We start from the raw sequence: 19,364 nt of genomic DNA, 5'->3' as shown, positions 1-19,364 counted from the left end.
TGCACTGATATGAAATTTCCTGAAGCATTAAAACTGTGTGCTGGACCGAGACTTGAACTTGAGACCTTTGCCTTTCGCAGGCAAGCGCTCCACCAACTGAGCTACCCAAGCACGACTCGCAATCTGTCCTCACAGTTTCAGTTTTTCCAGTACCTCGGCTCCTACCTTCTGAATTCACATAGGCTCTTCTGCAAACCTAGTAGAACTAGCCATCCTGAAAGAAAGGATACTGCAGAAACATGGCCTAGCCACAGCTCGGAGGATGTTTCCAGGATGAAATTTTCACTTTGCAGCGGAGTGTGCACTGATATGAAACTTCTTGACGGATTAAAACTGTGTGCTGGACCAAGACTCGAACTCAGGTCCTTTGCCTTTTGCTGCTTGGAAGGTAGGAAACAAGGTACTGGCAGAATTGAAGCTGTGAGGACACGTCATGAGACGTGCTTGGGTAGCTTAGTTGGTAGAGCACTTGCCCGCAAAAGGCAAAGGTCCTGCGTTCAAGTCTCGGTCTGGCACACAGTTTTAATCTGCCAGGAAGTTTCATTTCATCTTTCTTATAAGACTACTGATACTACAAAAATATGAAATACAACTTGAATGATAGTAGAATTGCCTTGTAAAACAGAACAACTAAAATATTATTCTATTTGTTACAATATTCCATTAAAGAGATACTAACAAAAGTGTAGTAATGTAGTGAATGAAGCAAAAGGAGGAAAATAGAAAGCATTTGAAACTGATGACCAGCTTATGTAGCTAACTAATGAATGTTAGTGCAGTGGTGTTTCATTCAAGGTGGGTTGTCCCAGCTTACCACCAATATAAGGGTGGGAAAGGGAGGAGCATATGTAGCACAAAGTACATCACCACTAGACTATGATACTCCAAATACATGGGTTAAATCCCACACCTCTCATAGCATATATCTGTAATAAATACACGGTGTCCCAAAAAGTTCCAACAGACATTAGGAACAGGTTCCTTACAACAAAATAAGAAGAAAGTATCTAGTAAGCAACAGCTCTAAAGCACGTGCCTTAAGAGATATGGCCACTTCTTTATCTTCAATACTATGAAACTAATCTCTTTTACTGGAAGCTCTTTGCTTTTCATATTTTGGGCGAAGGTAGGACAGATTAAAAAAAACTAGTACACATGATCTCTAAAATGCATACCTTACAAGCTATGAGCACTTTTTCAGTAAAAGAGATGTACTTTACACTAGTGACTGTGAACAAGAGCTCACAGCCCTTAAGGTATGCAGTTTAGGTCCCATGTTTCCTAGACATTTTTTACTTATCTGCAACCCCACTGCAGCAGATCATTGGCGGTAAGCCTTGTCTATATGAAGAGGGTATCTGTTTTTTCGGACATATCCGAAAAAACAGATATCACCTTCATATAGATAAGGCTTACCGGCCAATGATCTTCTTCCGTGCGGATGCACTCAGATTGCCCAAACTCTTATGGGAATCAGTATATTGACTGCCATGAGTAATGAGTATGGTGGACAGGGGCACTACAAATGTAGTGTGTGGACAGAAAGTTGGAAAGCGTGGGTCTCACGGGGAGCATGCCAGAGATAAGTCCCTGCAGCCACACTGTTCTCTGTGTCCTCTGTGGCTCAGTCGGGTAGAGCGTTTGCCATTTAAGCAGGAGGTCCTGGGTTTGAGTCCCGGTCGGGGGGCACATTTTTCGACTGCCCCCGTTGATATTTATCAATGCCTGTAAGCAGCTAAAGGTCTGATTTCATTGTAATTTCATTCTTCAGGAGCTGCAAGATCACCAATGGTATCTGTACAGACACCAGCTTTGTATACAATGGAGGTTCCCTCCCATTATGAACTGTTCTACTAGGTACATACCTATTCAGTGTGGGGTCAACTATTCTTTTAAACTTGAGTCAAGAGTTCCTCTCTGTGCTCCTGACCTGTGCTGAAAGTTTTGAGTTCCTCACTGACATATGATACTACTGATGTCTTATCAAGTTTACTGATCACATATATTTTTCTGCTTGTTTTAGTTGTTCTACCATCTGAGCTACCCAAGCATGACTCACTCCCTGTCCTCACAGCTTCAGTTCTGCCAGTATCTCGTCTCCTATCTTCCAAACTTCACAGAAGCTCTACTGCGAACCTTGCAGAACTAGCACTCCTGGAAGAAAGGATATAGCGGAGACATGGCTTAGCCACAGCCTGGGGGATCCTTTCTTCCAGAAGTGCTAGTTCTGCAAGGTTCGCAGGAGAGCTTCTGTGAAGTTTGGAAGATAAGAGACAAGATACTGGCAGAACTGAAGCTGTGAGGACGGGGACTGAGTCATGCTTGGGTAGCACAATTACAGTTCATGGAAAAAGCAAATAACCGACTTACTATCTCTGGCCTATATTTCAAAAGTCCATAAACGTATAGTGATGTAACAGTAGACAAAAATCCAGTTTCAAATCTCATTTTGGCACATAGTTTTGATCAAATATAATGATTCAGTGCAATATGCACTGCAAATATTTCATTTTTCCAAAGGTTGTACAGACTGTGCACATTGGTAGCAGACAAGTGACAAAAACTGATGTGATGTAGCAAATACCTCCAGTCTTTAACAGCGCTATGAAATGGTGATCAAACTACAGAAGGATGCAACACAACAATGAGGGCAATAGAATTAGTTTCAATAAAACAATCATTACAATATGTTAGGAAAAGGAAGAATTAAGGTAGCACACCACTGATGCAAGAAGTTTAAAGCCCAAGGAAGGCATTCTGATGAGGAAAAAGGATGGAAATACAAGAGCAAAAACAGGTAGTCTGTGTACATAAGATTGTGAGCAAGATGACAACCAACAAGAAAATGGCCCACAATGAGTGATTAGTTAAAGTTGCCAAAGATGAAAGGTGTAAAAATCAGATATGGAAACTGCAGTATTTGGGTAGTGAACCAACCTTACCAGTCTCCTAGCCACGCAAATGCTACATTGTTTTCTATTACCTACTTTTTGAAGATTCTAGACTGTCTGAGAATATGAGTACAGTGGTCTAATTCTTCTTCAAGTTTGTAGTAAAAATGGGGGCAATGTGCTATGGTGTCCACAACTGCAACCACGGTGTAGATTCACTTGCTTTTATACTTGTAACACAGGATAAAGAGAGAGAAACTGCACTGTGCTGGAAGTCTTAGCCATTTCATTTACATTTGCAGTATGTTTTGAAAGAAGTTTACTGTAAACATTAAATAATAATAATAATAAATATTTTATTGTCTTTAGGCCATTACAGCAATTGACAACGTCAAATGAAGTTACAATTTATAATACAGTGTGATAAGGTATTGACTACTGAAATATTTTAGCTTATATTACAATAAATGTACAGTGGGTCATCTGTTGGATTACTGCATTTTACGGTTGAAGAATTCATTGATATCATAGAACGGGTGGGCAATAAACCATTCATGCAGTCTTTCTTTGAATGTATGTTCAGGAAGATCCTGTATGGCATGTGGCAGCTTATTAAATAGTTTGTGCCCTGTGACTTCATAGCTATTTATTGATTTTGATAGTCTGTGGTAAGGCGTGTATATGTGTTGATGCTTCTTGTGTTGTAACAATGTACATTTTCTCTATGTTTCACATCTTGTAGGTTCTTCTTCGTAAAGATTAAGATATTGTATATATAGAGATTTATTACAGTCATAATTTTTTGTTTAGTAAGGGTTTACAGTGAGCCTTATGTGAAGAATTTGTAATTATCCTAATGGCTTTCTTCTGCAATAATAGGATGTCATATATATGACTACAGTTACCCCACAAGATAATGCCATAGGATATTATACTTTGGAAAAATGCAAAATAAGATGGTCTGATTATGTTTCAGGTACCCAATTTCTGAGTTGTCTTAATAAATAAATTACTCTAGATAGCTTACTACTAATATAGTTTACATGTTGGCCCCAGGATAACTTTTCGTCTAAATAAACTCCCAGGAATTTAACAGAACTAGGGTCATCAGATAGTGGCTTGTCTCTTAGAGTGAAGATTATCTGCTGAGTTTTATTTTCATTTAGCAGGAAACCATTTGCTCTGAACCAATATGATGCATGAGTGAGTGTATTTTCAGAACAGGTTTTAAGATCATTAAAATTGTCACTGCTATGAAGAAAAGTCGTATCATCTGCATACAATACAGTGGTGGATCTAATAAACGAGGAGAAGTCATTGATCATTATCAGAAATAGGAAGGGCCCCAGTGCAGATCCCTGAGGCACACCTACTTTAACATTTTCTATGTTTGACATTTCCTTACCAACACAAACTACCTGTTTACGATTGTTGAGATAAGCTTTTAATAGTCTGAGACTGTTTCCTTTGATGCCGTAGACTTCTAGCTTCTCTAGTAGTGGCGTGTGCTCAACACAGTCAAAAGCCTTGCTTAGGTCACAAAATGAGACCTGAGCAAAGCCTTTGTTCTCAAAAACTTTGAGGATGTAACTGACTACCGTGTTAATTGCATCAATGGTCGACAGATTCTTCCTAAACCCGTATTGCGTAGCATTAATTATTCCTAGATTCTCAAAGTGAGATGATAATTGTTGGTACATGATGCATTCTATTACCTTGGAGAATGCGGGTACTATTGAAATAGGCCTGTAACTAGATGGCGAGTCTTTATCTCCCTTTTTGTATACTGGGACGATTCTAGACAGTTTTAACTCATCAGGGAAATATCCCTCAAGTAAGCACTTGTTTATGCAATGGGTTAAAGGGTACAGAATGCAATCTCACACTTTTTTTAGCAGGTTGCATGATATGCCATATATATCTAAGCTATCAGATGATTTCAGTTGTTTTATGACCCCTTGTACATATCTAGGCGATACTTAGGAGAAGGTTAGCATATTTGTATTTAATGACTGTCCACCTCAATTTTGGGAGAGTAACTATGATGGACTAATGTCTGGTTTGATAATTGCATCTCCTATTTCTTTCACTGAATTAATAAAAAAACTCATTAAGTGTTTGTGGTGGGATATTAATTTTGTCTTTTTTATTATCTGTGGCAGCACTGTTAATTACTTTCCAAGCGGTTTTGCATTTATTGGTGGAATTATGTATGCTGTTGGCATTGTAGGTTTTTTTTGGCTTGCAGGATGGCTTTTTTGTATTCATTCCTGCATTCCACATAGACTGATTTGGCACAGTCAGACTTCATACTATTGTATATGTTGTACAGTAACAAAACTTGTTTCTTTAGATCTGTCAGCTGTTTAGTGTACCATATATTTTGTCTGTTTTGAGATCTGGAAAAGCCATTATACCATTACAACCTGTTAAAATTACAACAGGATAGACTGGCTGGCCACCAGATACTTTCGGGAGAAGAAATTCCTAGTGCTGCAAACATTTAACACTTAAAATGAAAAATATTAATCCTAACTATCAAAATTCTTATACGAGGTGCATTCAAGTTCTAAGGCCTCCGATTCTTTTTCTAATTAACTACTCACCCGAAATCGATGAAACTGGTGTTACTTCTCGAAGTAATCGCCCTGCAGACGTACACATTTTTCACAACACTGACGCCATGATTCCATGGCAGCGGCGAAGACTTCTTTAGGAGTCTGTTTTGACCACTGGAAAATCGCTGACGCAATAGCAGCACGGCTGGTGAATGTGAGGCCATGGAGAGTGTCTTTCATTGTTGGAAAAAGCCAAAAGTCACTAGGAGCCAGGTCAGGTGAGTAGGGAGCATGAGGAATCACTTCAAAGTTGTTATCATGAAGAAACTTGCGTAACGTTAGGTCGATGTGCGGGTGCGTTGTCTTGGTGAAACAGCACACGCGCAGCCCTTCCCGAACATTTTTGTTGCAGTGCAGGAAGGAATTTGTTCTTCAAAACATTTTCGTAGGATGCACCTGTTACCATAGTGCCCTTTGGAACGCAATGGGTAAGGATTACGCCCTTGCTGTCCCAGAACATGGACATCACCATTTTTTCAGCACTGGCGGTTACCCGAAATTTTTTTGGTGGCGGTGAACCTATGTGCTTCCATTGAGCTGACTGGCGCTTTGATTCTGGATTGAAAAATGGCATCCACGTCTCATCCATTGTCACAACCAACGAAAAGAAACTCCCATTCATGCTGCCGTTGCGTGTCAACATTGCTTTGCAACATGCCACACGGGCAGCCATGTGGTCGTCCGTCAGCATTCGTGGCACCCACCTGGATAACACTTTTCGCATTTTCAGGTCGTCATGCAGGATTGTGTGCACAAAACCCTCAGAACCCTGACAACTCTGGAGGCGATCTGTTCAACAGTCATTCGGCGATCCCCCAAAACAATTCTCTCCACTTTCTCGATCATGTCGTCAGACCGGCTTGTGCGAGCCCGAGGTTGTTTCGGTTTGTTGTCACACGATGTTCTGCCTTCATTAAACTGTCACACCCACAAACGCACTTTCGACAAATCCATAACTCCATCACCACATGTCTCCTTCAACTGTCGATGAATTTCAATTTGGTTTCACACCACGCAAATTCAGAAAACGAATGATTGCAAGCTGTTCAAGTAAGGAAAACGTCACCATTTTAAGTATTTAAAACAGTTCTCATTCTCGCCGCTGGCGGTAAAATTCCATCTGCCGTACGGTGCTGCCATCTCTGGGATGTGTTGACAATGAACGCGGTCTCATTTTAAAACAATGCGCATGTTTCTATCTCTTTCCAGTCCGGAGAAAAAAAAAATCAGAGGCCTTAGAACTACAATGCACCTCATACTAAATGTTCCTTCTTCATGGAGGAAAGGACAGTTGGAGAAGACTGAAAAGGGAGAGGTCACTTAAAACTCATGCTGACCCCCCAAAAACTACATTACTCAATTTTTTGTGCAAATTTAACTAATTTTATACTTTTGTACATAGGTTTAGCAAAAATTGAGCATAGCTGAAAAATGTTACTTGAATGTACTACATTGCTATAAAATATTTCACACAACAAATTAATCATCATACTAAATAAATTACAAGTTGAATAGTCTTTCTAAAAAATATTTAAAGGAAGGCCAGATTTACATGTTATTTTTTATGGCAACTACTGTACAACACCTATGATGTGTAACAAATGTAAGATTTTTATTGTTCCTCCTAAACTTTTAATAATGTATATATTACAAATGAGCTGTGACTAAGTTGTCACGTATTTACTTGTGTTGGGGGATTGGCACATCCTCATGGTGTGTGGGCTGGCCAAAGACAAGTGCCACTGAGGGAGTGGTGGCGGGGGGAGGGGGGGGGGGGTAGCAGGAGGAGATATACTAAGAGCCAGTTGAATTGAGCTGTCAGAGAAACACGCAACCAGCAGCAGCGACTGGTCTGACATGATAGACAGATGTTAAAAAGGTACCATAAGATGTTGGTTGACAGCTGGTATGCTCTGTGTATTGGAAGCATTTTGTATAGCTGAAATCTAAATCTGATAGTCTGGCCAATTGATATACTAAAGCTAATAGTTTAAAGCTCTGATACTGACAACCAAGAAGTGCAGCTGAACATGCAGTGGAAACAGTATGCGTGAAGGTTTTGGTGAACATTATGGCTGTTTCTCATCTTGTTAGATGATCTGTGCATTCTAATTGATGCAAGGGCCACTGCTCGTAATTTTTGTTACGAGGCAGGTTGTCATTAATTAAGTGCATCAGTGTTTGTTGTAAATGCCTTCAGACAGTAGGTTTAATCCCTGTATGACCTTGTATTATGCTAGTTTGTAGGGGTCAGTGCATGCATGCACACAAGGACTTGGATGTAGATAAACTCACTCTAAACCTTTGTTAGTAGTGAAGCTGAGTGAGTTCACCTGATCTTCTATTGGTTCTTTTGTGAAATTGTTTGCTACTGTGCTGCAAGGGGCTATTGAGAACTGTGCCTATAAGCTGAAATCTAGCACTGCCAATTCCCTTTAAGATTTTGTTATTTGATGAATGTTGTAACTGTTAATATAGCTTATGTTGGTTAATTCAGTGATAAATACTGGAAAATAGCAGACAGTGGTTTCATTATAGAAAGAACGATGGGAACAATGGAAGTGTGAGAGAAAGAGCGGGATGCACTGGCAATGGAACATAGTTGACAATGATAGAATAGTGCTAAGAAAAGAGAGGAGGAGACAGTGCCGAGAGGATGGGGAGGGAGGAAGAGAAAAAGAGAAAGTTAAAGTGGGTGAGAGTCCATGATAATGAGAGGCAAAGTATATGACAACAATGAGGAAGAGAGAGTTAGTGACAGTGAGAGCAGGCACCAGCAGTAGGAAGGAAGGATGGAATGAGATACCAGCAGTAAGAGAGAGCAAGAGGGAGAAAGTGACAGCGAGAGGAAACTGTTGTAGTAGGACCGAATGAAGGGCACTGTGGCTGTGACACAGGAGACAATGACAGAGAGACACAAAGAGATTATGACAACAAACTGGGCTGAATGAGTGAGTGAGAAAGGGGATCAGAATAGATGGATATGAGTGACTTACAGCGATGGACTAGTGGTTGTGAAATAGTTATAGTTAGGGTATCTTGTGGGAGTTTGAGGTGAGCCACACGTTAAAAAAAGCATGATTATGTTTGCATACCAAATTTTTTGAAGGTGCTAAGCAAGGTAGGATGAGACAATTGTCACCCCACTTTTGGAGTCAGAGTCTTTTCAATAAACAGGAGCATATTCGCAATTTTTTGACTTGGAAAGGAGCATTTTTCTGTTGGTTTTACTGCTTAGAATTTTTATTTAATTTCTTAGATATTTAATAAATGTTTTAAAACGCTACTCTGCAGTTACTGGAGCCAGTTCCTGTAGTACATACACACTTGTTTTTTGTTGTTTTTCACCAGGGCGACTGCAACTGTAAAGGACCCAGTTTACCTGAGGAAAGATGAATTAAATTACGAATTGATGAGCTAAGGGAAAATCATCACAACAGAATGGTATAGATGAATTAATCTAAACTTTAAAAAAGAATATGAGCCAACCTGTTAATATTAAAATGAAGGAAACAAAAGGTAAGTTGGGCCACGACTTCTATTCGCATGGTGCTTACTGAAATGTTACAAAATTAAGTGTTATTTCAAGACTCACCTCAGTCCCATGGCTGGCCATAGTAAGAGACCACAGGCTAGAGTGGAACACACACACACACACACACACACACACACACACACAAAAAGAGTGAACTATTTAACATGCGCAGGGGCAGTGACTGTCATGATTTGCAGTGCGGCATAATAGAGATGTCCCATCATTAGATGAATAGTCGAGTAAGCAAAAGCAAATCAGCAGTGTTAAAGCTAGTGAAACAGACACATAGCATGTTCAAGTTCTCAGAGGCAATAACACAATTACACGATGGCACAAAACGAATGTGTATATCCAAATAACTACCAATAACTGATGATGGTCAAATTAGGGAGGATATAAAATGCAGACTGGCAATGGCAAGAAAAGCGTTTCTGAAGAGGAGAAATTTGTTAACATTGAGTATAGATTTAAGTGTCAGGAAGTATTTTCTGAAAGTATTTGTATGGGTTGTAGCCTTGTATGGAAGTGAAACACTGACAATAAACAGTTTAAACAAGAAGAGAATAGAAGCATTTGAAATGTAGTGCTACAGAAGAATGCTGAAGATTAGATGGGTAGATCACATAACCAATGAGGAGGTACTGAGTAGAATCAGAACGAAGAGAAATTTGTGGTACAACGTAACTAGAAGAAGGGATCGGTTAACAGGACACTTTCTGAGGCATCAAGGGATCACCAGTTTTGTACTGGAGGGTGTGTGGGGGGTAAACATCGTAGAGTGAGACCGAGAGATGAATATAGTAAGCAGATTCAGAAAGATGTAGGTTGCATTAGTTATTTGGAGATGAAGAGGCTTGCACAGGATAGAGTAGCATGAAGAGCTGCATCAAACCAGTCTTTGGACTGAAGACCACAACAACAATAACATATCCATATACAATGTGCCACATGTAGGGGCAAGCACTGTAAAAAGTTCGTTAGCAGAATGGATGATAATGATGATAGAGCAAATGCAGAGCATCAGTGAATTATGAGCAGGACTTTGTAGAGAAGGTACAGAGGGCAGTGCAAGAACTGTTTTTCGAAAGATACAGTAGGGAACAAGGAACAACAGAAGGTATTAGGAATGATGTTGACATAATTTGAAAAAGCAAGAGTATTGTTTTCACCACATACGGAAGTAGATACTGCACAGCATCTATCAGATGGATTTATCACTGCTGAAAGGCAGAGAGCAGTATTTGATACTAAGCTTATTAATTTTCAAGTAATTGAATAGAACCATATATCATATGCCAGTGATACAACATTTTGATGGAAGGTGGGAAAAGCAACACACACTGCAGCATAGTCAGGAACAGTTAAAATGCTTTACACAGGTAGGAATGGCCATATTAGCTGTGATTGTGCACATAGAGTAGGGTAATAGTACAGGACAAACCAAACAGGAGCATGGAAATAGTGTTGGCATTATGGGAAAGGATGTCATTTTATTGGTAAGAGTGCAAGGCTAACCACTACCTGGAAAAGGAAGACTGACAGTGGGGGCATGGTGCTGGTAATAAAATATAAGGCAACCCCACGAACAGGAATTCAGGGGATAACAAATAGGGACACAAGTAGGTTACCATTCATTTGGATTTCAGTCAATGAAGACTCAATAGGTGCACTGTTGAATTCACGGAGTGATGTCACGATCATTGATGAACACTGGTGTAGGGACAGCCAAGTACATTTCAATTGGAAATATATTAGCCAAGAAAAGGAGAAATACACGGCCACCAATACAACAATGATAGGAATAATAGGACAGATTACTGCTAAGATTAGAATTGGCCAATACACACAAAAATATCCAGTTAAGATAGTGCAAGGCCTGGCTGTCCCATGTATATTGGGATCTGACTTCATTGCTTAAGTAAGATTGAAATCAGATTGGACAGGAAAAAATGGATAATGTCATACAAGTCTGTGCTCATAATAGGAAACAGAACATGAAAATGGAAACAATTAGGTAGCACAGATTGATGGATCCACAAGGGATAATACTGATACTTTAAACCACTTGAGGACGGAAGACAAAGAGAGGCTTAGACAGATTTGCCAACAGTTTCTGGATGTGTTGACAGCTGAATTAGGGATTACACTGTTGGTCTAGTACACTACAGAGGTAACAGATGATATTCCGGTGGACAAGCCACCATATCAGTTCATTTCACCAGGAATGAAGATTCTAAAGGAACTGGTGGATATGTAAAATTTAAAATTTTCCTGGTGAACTAAATATTCAAAAAGATTTCGGGCTTGCAGCCGGTCGTCGTTAGCTTCCATCCACGATATTTTGACTGGACAACTGCCAACCATCCTCAGGTGAGCCATCGAAGACTGACGAAGACGCACTCCATTCCGTAACATATAGCACGCAGTGAGTATTCCGCGCATGCGTCAAAATCATACGGAGAGACGAACCACACCGCCCGCCAGCAGCGCCCTCTCTGGTGGAACTGCAGAACTCAGCTGTCTTCGGCGTTGTCAATTGCCGCGGCCATCGGAGTACTCTGACGTCTTTGTCTTGAGCAGATCTTAGAGATGACAGGGTTCCGCGCATTATCTAGCTAGTAGCCATTGTCACAGTTGATAAACTTGTCTGCCATGCGAATTTCCACTGATTCTTTTATGACGGAGTCCCAAAAGGATGTTGCTGTGGCCAAAATTGTTGTCTTGTCATACTCCATTGAGTGTCCAGTGGAAATGCAGTGCTCAGCAATTGAAGACTTGCTAGGTTGCAAAAGGCGAGTACAGCACTAATGTTCAGTGCAACGTTCTTCTACTGTTCGCAATGTTTGTCCTATATATGACATGCCACACTGACAAGGTATTTTATAAATTCCCGCCTTCCGCAATACCAGATTGTCTTTCACTGATCCCAACAGGTCGGAAATCTTCGATGGTGGTCGGAAAATTACTTTCACTTCGAAACTTGCAATTTTGAAGGAAATGTTGCCAACAAAGGGAAGAAAAGCTAAAGATTTAGTAGACGTGCTCTCTTCTTTCTCCACACAAAGCAGTGATTCCCACCCGAAACTTATTGCCAATCAGTGCCAAGGAGTCTGCAAGAGGTACCTTTGTAAAAAGAGACACCACATCAAAACTAACTAAAAGATCAGAAGTACTTAGGTGGTGAGTCCCCAGTCTGTTGATAAAATCGGCCGAGTTAAGTATGTGATGTGGACATTTGCCCACAAATGGCCTCAGCAAGGATGCAAGATATTTGGCAAAATCGTAAGTGGTGGCCCCAATATTACTCACTATTGGCCGTAAGGGTAGTCCGTCTTTTAGTTAGTTTTGATGTGGTGTTTCTTTTTACAAAGGTACCTCTTGCAGACTCCTTGGCACTGATTGGCAATAAGTTTCAGGTGGGAATCACTGCTTTGTTTCGCCATGATCTCTACTCAACATATTTTATGTTCAACCAAGAATATTTTGAACAGATTGACGGCGTCGCCATGGGTAGCCTCTTGTCTCCCTCGGTGGCCAATGTTTTTATGGAGGACTTTGAGGAGAGAGCACTTGAATCAGCAGCCCTCAAACCAACTGATATTTGGAGGTACGTGGATGACACTTTCATAGTGTGGCCTCATGGAGAAGAAAAATGAATGGAGTTTTTAGATCACCTCAACTCCATTCATGAGAACATTTGGTTTACCATGGAATTAGAGGAAAATGGTTGCCTCCCTTTCTTGGATGTGCTAGTTAGACAGAAGAGTGATGGCTCTCTGGGGCATTCTGTTTATCGAAAGCCCACACATACTGATTTGTATTTAAATTCGTCCAGCTGCCATCACCCATCGCAAACAATGAGTGTACTTAAAACACTTGTGCAGAGAGCTCATGTAGTGCCAGATGCAGATAGTTTGCCTGAAGAGCTTGCCCATCTGAAGAGGGTTTTCAGAGAGAATGGATATTCTACCCGGCAAATTATCAAGGCACTTGCAATTAAGTCAAAGAAACAGGGAGTGGAGAAAGAAGAGAGCACGTCTACTAAATCTTTAGCTTTTCTTCCCTTTGTTGGCAACATTTCCTTCAAAATTGCAAGAATCCTCCACGGTTTCGAAGTGAAAGTAATTTTCCGACCACCATCGAAGATTTCCGACCTGCTGGGATCAGTGAAAGACAATCTGGTATTGCGGAAGGCGGGAATTTATAAAATACCTTGTCAGTGTGGCATGTCATATATAGGACAAACATTGCGAACAGTAGAAGAACGTTGCACTGAACATTAGCGCTGTACTCGCCTTTTGCAACCTAGCAAGTCTTCAATTGCTGAGCACTGCATTTCCACTGGACACTCAATGGAGTATGACAAGACAACAATTTTGGCCACAGCAACATCCTTTTGGGACTCCGTCATAAAAGAATCAGTGGAAATTCGCATGGCAGACAAGTTTATCAACTGTGACAATGGCTATCAGCTAGATAATGCGTGGAACCCTGTCATCTCTAAGATCTGCTACAGACAAAGACGTCAGAGTACTCCGATGGCCACAGCAATCGACAACGCCGAAGACAGCTGAGTTCTGCAGTTCCACCGGCGAGGGCGCTTCTGGCGGCCGGTGTGGTTCGTCTCTCCGTATGATTTTGACGCATGCGCAGGATACTCGCTGCACACTATATATTACGGAACGGAGTGCGTCTTCATCAGTCTTCGATGGCTCACCTGAGGATGGCTGGCAGTTGTCCAGTCAAAATATCATGGATGGAAGCTAAAGACGACCGGCTGCAAGCCCGAAATCTTTTTGAATAACTGGTTGATATGTTGAACAAAAACATGATACGCCATCAAAATCCCTGTATGCTCTACCTATTTTCATAGTGCTGAAATCTAATGGTGAGCACAGGCCTGTAGTTAATTACAGAGAGTTGAGTAAGAAGGGAATTATACAATCAGTTACCTTGCCTGACCTGCAGTCTAGTTTCGACTGGTTCAAGGGAGCCAAGAACTTTCCCACTCTCAATCCGAACAGTGTGTAATGGGTAAAAGTGCAGATATTTCTATTGGTGGCTGAGGATGGTGTACTGAACAATGTTACAACAATATTTACATCATTTGCATACTAATAATTATAGCTATTAAAAGTCGCATATTTTTAGGTTGGGTATTACCTCCAAACTCATGTGGCAAGAAAAGCCATCAGTGCTGCTTATTTTCCTCATGAGAAGCAGGTCAGATGTTGAAGTGTGAACACAAAACAGTTAGTCTACACTGACACGCATAGTCCTCTTAGTGGAGCAGTTACAACCATGCAGACAATATCAGGTCGTAAATTATGTGATGTGTTTGTGGGAAGATTGTCTGATACAGAGAGAAAACAAACAACACAAAGGTGTGTGTATATATTAAGGTACAACATATAAAAAAAAAATCTGCGGTTATACCTGTTACACACCGTATAATCAGATATCCCTGCCAGAAAAATTGAAACCTATAACAATGTTTACCACCAACTGGAACATTTACAAGTTCAATAGAGTTGCACTCAGCTGGTACACCAGGACTGCCATGCTTACACAACTGATGCGTCAGATATCTTTAGATATTAAGTTTCAGTTTGACTACAATTATTTGGACGAGCTCATAACATAGCGAGAAATGGATGAATATTGTAACCATCTCTATAAAGTGTTTATGAGTCTCAGGAAGGTGGGACTCCCTCTTATCTCTGGAAAGATAAATATAGCTTGTTTGACCATACAGTCTCTTGGCCATGAGGTAGTACTGGAAGGAGTGACTACTAAGCCTAGCAAACTGCTGTCTAAAGTTGAATTACCTCCTTCGAATAATTTTAAAGCAGTAGCTCAAGTCATAGGAATGGCTAATTATTTTTATAGGTTCAGTTCAGGATTTTCTCAAAAAAGCAGTCCCTCTCAGTGATTGACATAAAAAGAACAAAAGGTTAAATGGAGGAGAGGTGCAACAAGAGGCCTTTAGTGCCCTAAAACAAGTGCACAGTATTGCCCCTGTGTTAGCATTACCCAATTTTGATACACAATTTATACTACAGACATATGGCTCAATGCAGGGGTGGGGGGAAATTTTGATACATGACGTGGAGGGAGGAAGGCAACCTATAGCTTTTAGTGACCTGGAGAAGAAATATTCAGTTTATGAAGTCTAATCATTAGCTGTTCTGTTTGGCTAAGAAAGGATCAAAGTTTATCTGGAACATACTCATTTTTGGTTAGGGGGAGAAAAAAAAAACCAGGTGTTGAGTCTTGGGAAGACCAAAAAAGATAAGGGTGCATAGCTAGATGGGCAGTGCAGATACTGGCATTTAAGTTTGATGTGGTTAACAATGAGGGAGTGACAGCATTATTGCTGATATGTTCAGTAGAATGTTTGAAGCCAACTGGGGGAAACAGATAAACTACCTACCACAACTATTAACATAATTCTTGTTGACACGCCGCCTTGTTATTTAAAGGTATCAATGATTATCAGAATAATGATAAGGAGCTCTGCGACATCAGGGAGAAACTTCAATAAGGAGAGAATGTTAGGTCATATTTGATAAAGCAGGGTGTGGTGTGTTGTATTGAAATGTACAACAAGAAAACTAAATAGTTGTGCCATTAAGATCTGGTACTGTGCCTTTTTAATATTACCATGAATATCCAATAGGTGGACACCTGGAATTATTTAAAACTAGGAATAAAATATGTGAGAAGTTTATATGGCATTAGATGGATGCCGACATTCGCAACATAATTACGTGTGTAAGACGTGCTGAAAGCAAACCAGCACAGAATACAGAGGTCGGGCTATTAGCATCTAACTTGGCTGAAAGGATATTTGACAGGCTTTATGCCAACTTTGTGGGATAGTTACCAAGATCTAGGGAAGGGAACTGCTATATTCTCATGTGTGTAGACGAATTTGCACATTTCATGTGGTTCTTCCCTACAAGGACTGCCACATCCGGTTCTGCCATTTCCTCTCTTAAAATCATAGCAGGAATATGCAGGCCAACCAAACATAGTAATGGACAATGCCACCTGTTTCACATTGAAGGAGTTCAAGAACTTTCATACTGACTTTGATGTCCGTCATAATACAACCCACACATATGATCCCAATCCATCTTATGACGAAGGAGTGAATTGGAATTTGTGCTCTGCTTTAATAAGCTACATAGCAGGGTCAACGGGTGACAGATTAATCACAATCCTAGCTAAAGTTGGCCTTTAATACAATAAAACATAAGAGTCACTGAGCCCCCCCCCCCCACACACACACACACCAAGTTGTTCCTCAGTTTTAAGATTACAACCCCACTGAGTAATTTGTGGTTCACAGATGACCTGTTGCTGGAGAGGACAACCACTCGGTAAATCATTACACAGTGGAAGTGAGCCAGAAATAATATCAGAAAAGCCCATCAGATGGAAAAGCAGAGAGACAACAATTCGGCAGTCATACCCCGACCAGACTGGTGATTGTGCACATCCTGGGAGTAACTAATAAGGCAACTGATAACACTGTGAAGAAATTGTTACCAAGGAAGACTGAATCTTGGGAAATCATAAGAATTTTAACATCTATTATCCTATTATTGTTCGACCAAAGGAGAAAGAAAACAATTAGAGCTCATCTCTACCATGTGAAGCCTACAGCCATAAATAGTTAACAGTGGGGCAGTCACACCTTGCAGACGTGGGCCCCAACCTCCGTGTGTGTGTGTGTGTGTGTGTGTGTGTGTGTGTGTGTGTGTGGCGGGAAGGGGGAGTATGTGCTGTAAGCTGCCACATCTTTGCTTGTGTCAGGGTACGGACACATCGTTGCGCGGTGCAGGATGACCAAACATGAGCACCATCTGATGGCGGTGGCAGGAGGAGGTGGACATGGAGTAAGTTGAAACGAGCTGTCAGAAAAATGTATGACCAGCAGCAGTGAATGGTACAACATGTATGACATGATACAAGGTTGTTAAAAGAGTACTGTAAGGAACTGGTTGATGGTGTGTGATGGTAGCATTTTATATAGCTGAAATCTGATGATGGTTTGGCTGACATATATACTGATGCTAATGTTTTATAGCTCTGATACTGCACAACTGAGGAGTGCAGCAGGACGTGCAGTGGAAACTGTATGTGTGAGGGTGTTAATGAACATTATTGCTGCTTATAGTTCGCTGGGCCCTGTTAGCCAATCTGTGTATTCTAGTCGATGAAAGACCACCACATATAATTTGTCTTGAGCACCAGGTTACCATATTAATGCGTGTCTATGTTCTTCTATTATATTACTTTGTAGAGGTCAGCATGTGCTACTGCTGTGGTGACTGGGGGCAGCATTGCTGGCCTGCTTTATGTGTGAACACAAGCATTTGGATGTAGATAAGCTCACACCAAGCCTTTATTTGCAGTGAAGCTGAGTGATCTCACCATTCTTTTGTCAAACTGTTCATTACTGAGATGAAAGTGGCTACTGAGAATTGTGCCTAGAAGTTGAAATCTAGTACGCTACTTCCCTTTAAGATTTTGTTATTTGATTAATGTTGTAACTGTTAGTGTAGTTTAGCTTTTAGATTGTTGGTTAATTAATTGGTATCTGGTTTAGTGGCAGGAATTCAGCTTTCAACAGTTTGATTCTAACTCTTAATGGGGAACACACTAATTTCACAGTTTTAAAATAAGGGTGCTAAAGGGGAAAGCGCCAACACTACGAGCAAAGGGAATTGTTGTTAAATACTTGTGTGGTCAGATTTTAATATAGTTTCCCTTTCAGATGACCTTATTGTGATACCATTTGCATTACTTGTATCACCCTGGTTCTGTAGGCTTCCCTGGACTGTTACACTGTTTACAACTAAGGCATCCATTCATGTTCATTGCGCTGTGGCAGTGGACCCAACTAACTTGAGAAGATTATTAGATTGATTCAAGTTATGTCTTCTGTACTTAAACACAAACGGCAGCAGTATTGATTTGATTCTTGGTTCAAAGGAATGTTAAATTTTTACCATGTTCTGAATTTTTATTTAATTGCTTGGGTAGTTATTAATAGAGCTATAATTTTAATTTTAATTTTAATTCCCTTGCATTTATTATGTTGCTGAGGTCAAGTTTAACAGCAGAATCATATTCTGTTGACAAGATACGTGGCTAAATCTGAAAATGCATTTTCACTTATACTTGACTTTAAGTAAATTTTTTTATCATCTGAACATATGTTCACAATTTGCTGCAGACACTGGCATTGTCTTAAATATCCTCTAAGCTATTTCAATGTTAAAATATCATCTCTTAACCCACACACTGAAAATAAACTACAAAATATGAAAAAGGGAAGCTGTGCCAATGCTATTCATCTGTTCTATCACCTGGATCTTGGAAGCAGTTCAGCTGTATCAAAAACCTAGCATATTTGACACCAAAATAAGTTGGATATTCATTTCTTACAGTTAAGGCATTTCTGACAAGTAAATAAAGTCTGATGAAATAGTGTAATATATTTTTTCCATTTCACTAATTATTCTATTAGATAATTTTCCATTTCACTAATTATTCTATTAGATACACTGGTATGCAAAACTTAAGGACGAAAGTAATTTTCGCGTGATGTGTCACTTCCAAGTAACGTAGTTCGATGTGCCATACATAGAAAGGACATTTGCAAAATAGTACAGAAGATAACTGAAATAAATACACAATGAGACTAACAGAAATTACATTTTTATTCAAAGACAAAAATTACACTGAAGTCACCACGATTTATGATGGCCCCCGGAAATTACAAAAGATGAGACATGATTCTTAATAGTGTGTGTGTGATCACCATGGGCAGGGATGCATGCTCTGCAACTTTCTCTCATGCTGGCCACAAAGTTGGTAAGGAGTTCTTGAGGTAGGCAATTTCATTCCTCCACAATTACTGGACGGTCACTGGTGCAAGTGGACATGCTGCAATATGTCTCCCCAACACATCCCACACCCGCTCGATGGGATTTAAGTTGAGGGGAACAGGCAGGTCAGTGCATTCACTTAGTATCCTCTTGTTCCAAGAGCTCCTCCACCTTCGCTGTTCAAAAGATGAACATGGAGAAGGAGTACTGTGCTCAAAATTTGGAGGTCAGTGCGCTCATGTAACATAGTAGCCCCTAAGCATAACACCTTGACAATCACAATGATCATGTCCAACAATGTTCCTAGGCTCATTACGTGTTCCATATCTTCAGACATGGTATGCTCTCTGCTCAATGTTACTATGGCACTGTGCACCCTCCCCATGTGCAATTTTTTCAGGGGTGTATGCAGCCCTGA

At 40.3% G+C, this 19,364-nt stretch overlaps 1 protein-coding gene across 4 annotated transcripts in view; it reads right to left on the bottom strand.

Moving 5' to 3' along the window:
- LOC126176948 (zinc finger protein OZF-like) overlaps window positions 1-19,364 on the bottom strand; it is a 59,582-nt gene that overhangs the window by 25,683 nt on the left and 14,535 nt on the right. The window contains exon 2 of one of the 4 annotated variants that reach the window (XM_049924155.1): window positions 8,833-8,891. The exons of 1 other annotated variant lie outside the window; for it this stretch is intronic. The gene's annotated coding sequence lies outside the window, so the exon portion shown is untranslated. Of the gene's footprint in view, window positions 1-2,987; window positions 3,122-8,832; window positions 8,892-19,364 lie in introns of all 4 variants that reach the window. 2 more of the 4 variants (XM_049924154.1, XM_049924156.1) reach the window with 2 other exon arrangements.

Source organism: Schistocerca cancellata, chromosome 3 (genome assembly GCF_023864275.1).
Source record: "Schistocerca cancellata isolate TAMUIC-IGC-003103 chromosome 3, iqSchCanc2.1, whole genome shotgun sequence".
NCBI classification, from domain to species: Eukaryota; Metazoa; Arthropoda; class Insecta; order Orthoptera; family Acrididae; genus Schistocerca; species Schistocerca cancellata.
Note: the sequence above shows the minus strand (reverse complement) of the source record. Positions and strands in the feature narration are given on the sequence as shown.